Source organism: Phacochoerus africanus, chromosome 4 (genome assembly GCF_016906955.1).
Source record: "Phacochoerus africanus isolate WHEZ1 chromosome 4, ROS_Pafr_v1, whole genome shotgun sequence".
NCBI classification, from domain to species: domain Eukaryota; kingdom Metazoa; phylum Chordata; class Mammalia; order Artiodactyla; family Suidae; genus Phacochoerus; species Phacochoerus africanus.
Window position 1 is genome coordinate 62,894,346 of NC_062547.1, and position 3,527 is coordinate 62,897,872.

A 3,527-nucleotide genomic window follows, 5' to 3' on the forward strand; every position below is an offset into this window, starting at 1 on the left:
AATAAGTCATTTAGTTCTCACAACAATTCTTTGAGCCAGGCATATAGAAATGGAAGTGCAAAGAGGTGAGGAAACTCATACAATGGGCAGAGCAGGGATTCAAACTCCATGACTCCCATGTCTTTTTGCCTGATGTCCATCTTGCATTGTCTCAGAACATACAGATGGCCTTCACGGGATCTGGAAAACAACCAGAACAATAACGCCACACAATCTCTTGCCTCAGATTCCTTGCTTGCGTAACTCCAGAGGAAGAATATGATTGATTCTTATTACGTTAGAGATGCACACTGTTCCAAAGTGTTGTAGCCACAGATGGGGATGTCCTGAGTGGCCTAAAGCTTTGGCAAGAACAGGATTTATCAGAAGGGAGTGGGAAGGCAAAGCATCAATGGCTGGAAGCTCTGATAAAGGAACATTTTCATTTTGGGAGATAACCTAGAGGGGTACAAGGGTAGCCTTTGGAGATAGCCAACCATGGGTCTAATCTTCACTCTGCCATTCTGACCGCTCACCTTGAACAAGTTGCTGAGCCTCTCTGCACCCCAGTATTCTCAATGAGTAATCTCAAGGTCCTCAAAATGGGGTGATAAAGATAGCACCTCCCCCCAATACACTGACGAGAGGATTACATCATAGGAGGCAAAGAGTAGGACCTCAACCAGTACCATCTGTCGTTCATCAGGAGCAGCCCCTTGAGAAGGGCCAGGAATGATGGACGCTGATGACCTTCCTCCATCCAGTGGCTGACCTCTCCACGTCACACCTCACTCAGGCACAGCCTCCATGCAGGGAGCCAACCTCTCAGCAGTGACCGAATTCATCCTCATTGGCTTCTCCACCTTCCCCCACCTTCAGCTGACATTCTTCCTGCTGTTCCTGCTGATGTACCTGTTCACGCTGCTGGGGAACCTGCTCATCATGGCCACCATCTGGAGGGAGCGCAGCCTCCACACACCCATGTACCTCTTCCTGTGTGCCCTCTCCACCTCTGAGATCCTCTACACCTTTGCCATCATCCCACGCATGCTGGCCGACCTGCTCTCCACCCACCACTCTATTGCCTTCTCGGCCTGTGCCAGCCAGATGTTCTTCTCCTTCACATTTGGCTTCACCCACTCCTTCCTGCTCACTGTCATGGGCTATGACCGTTATGTGGCCATCTGCCACCCCCTGCGCTACAACGTGCTCATGAGCCCCGGTGGCTGTGCCTGCCTGGTGGTCTGGTCCTGGGCTGGTGGCTTAGTCATGGGGCTGGTGGTGACATCAGCCATTTTCCACCTCACCTTCTGTGGACCCAATGATGATCCACCATTTCTTCTGCCACATGCCACCTCTGGTGAAGTTGGCCTGTGGGGACATCTCCACTGTGACCACAGGTGTGGGTCTGGTGTGTCTTTCAGCCCTTCTGGGCTGCTGCCTCCTCATCCTTCTCTCCTATGCCTTCATCGTGGCTGCCATCTTGAGGATCCCCTCAGCTGAGGGCAGGCACAAGGCCTTCTCCACATGTGTGTCCCATCTCACTGTGGTGGTTGTGCACTATGGCTTTGCTTCCATAATCTACTTCAAGCCCAAGGGTCCTCAGTCTGTGGAAGGAGACACGCTGATGGGCATCACCTACACAGTGCTCACTCCCTTCCTCAGCCCCATCATCTTCAGCCTCAGGAACAAGGAGCTGAAGAACACCATGAAAAAGACCTTCCTCAATAAATTCTTTCTTCATGGTTGCTGAAATGTCTGGTTTTGTAACAAGGGATGTGGCAGGTAGAGGCACTTCAGTCTATAATCCGCAAAATGGATATAATCATGCTGCACTGGCCATGATTCCTATACATGATTTTTCCCACCTTCCCACTAATTGAGTGCTCTATATAAATTCTAGATATCTGTTTTCTCTCCTTTATCCCAATCCAGTTGACCTCATTCTTTCTGAATTCAGTGGAGTCAAGGTCTCCCCAATATTGACCTTGTGAGTCAACTTCCTCCTTTTTGCTGTGCCTAAGAGTGGCATGAAGAAGGGGGTGCCTATGTCCTGTGTTAAGCTACCTATATGCAGGGTTTATCTTCAATGTGTGAAGGAGGGATGCTTGCTCTGCCCAAAACAATGAGGTCATAAACAGCAACAGTGGTTTGGTGCCTGCTGTGTACTAATCATCATGTACTATTTTTTAGATACCTACTCTCTCATTTTATCGCATTGAGAGGAAGAAATAATTTTTAATGGAGGAGTCATTTTTCATTTCAGCTCTTCACATCTTTGGAGGAAGGATGTCTTCTCCTTTCAGTTGCTTTTGTTGACTGAACCGAATGATGGGTCTAAAGATACAAATTACAGAAAGAATAAAGAGGGGATCTTAACTTCTTCTAGGATAAGAAATATGCAAAGAAATGGGGTAAGACATGTAAGAGAGAAGGGGAAGTGCTGGTTAGTTTGAGGGATAGGGGAAAAACCTGATTGCTGGGAGTTTCCAGGGACTTAGGAGAGATGATGGACCCAGTGGCTGGTGAAGAAATTTGGGGAAAGTGAAGGAACATAAATGGACATGTTTATAAGGTGAATAAGGATGCCATAATGTACCTGATGGAAATATCCTTTCCTGACTCCCTTGAAATCCTCAATAAAAATCAATTGCACTTTCATGAGCTGTGGGGTCAGACAGATTAAGCAGGGGTGCATCCATAGGTTGTGCCTGCTTCAAGGGAAATGCTCAGGAAGAATAAGATAGCCCCTTTGGGTTACACTCTGTTTTTAAATGAGGCAATGGATGCAGTGAGGTTGGGAACTTGCCCATAATCAAGAATGTAGGGAGGTTAATGGATGTAGAATGAGGTCGATTGAGTGGGTCTTCTGTGGCAATGGGTCTCCAATTTGAGGATAGGCCAGCATCATCTGGAGGGTTTGTTAAATCACAGTTTTCTGCGCCCCACATCAGAGTGTCTAATTCAGCAAGTCTTGGGGAGGGGGGACAGGGGGCACTTTAGAATCTGCATTTCTAACAAGATCCTATGTGATGCTGCAGCTAGGCTGAGGATGACATCTTGGGAACCATTAGTCTAAAGGATCCTTATCTCAAAGATGAAGACGCATATGTAAGTTGGAAACAGAAGTAACTATCTCGTTCTCTCCCTTTCCCTCTCTCCCTCTTTTGTCTTTTCTTTCTCTTTCTTCTTTCTTTTTAATAGTTATGAAGACAACAGCTTCCCATTTTTTGAGCATTTATCATCATCAAATATGGTCTTTAGAAAAATACTTTGATTAAAATGTACCTCGCATATGTATAATCATCACCACAGTGAATTCAGAACCTTTTCATCACTTCCAAAGAAACCTGTACCCCTTAGCTATCACCTCTATGTTCTGCCTGCCTTCCTGTCCTAAGCAACCATGAATCTACTGTCCCTATGGAGTTGCCTTATCTGGACTTTTTATATACATAGAACTATAAAATATTTATACTTATGTGTCTGGCTTCTTTCATGTAGCATGTTTACAAGATTTATCCATATCATAGTCTGTATAACTAATT

At 46.0% G+C, this 3,527-nt stretch overlaps 1 pseudogene; it reads left to right on the forward strand.

The window, feature by feature from the left end:
• The first annotated feature begins 786 nt into the window (after positions 1–786).
• LOC125124598 (olfactory receptor 10H1-like) lies at positions 787–1,732 on the forward strand (annotated as a pseudogene).
• The last annotated feature ends 1,795 nt before the right edge of the window (positions 1,733–3,527 follow it).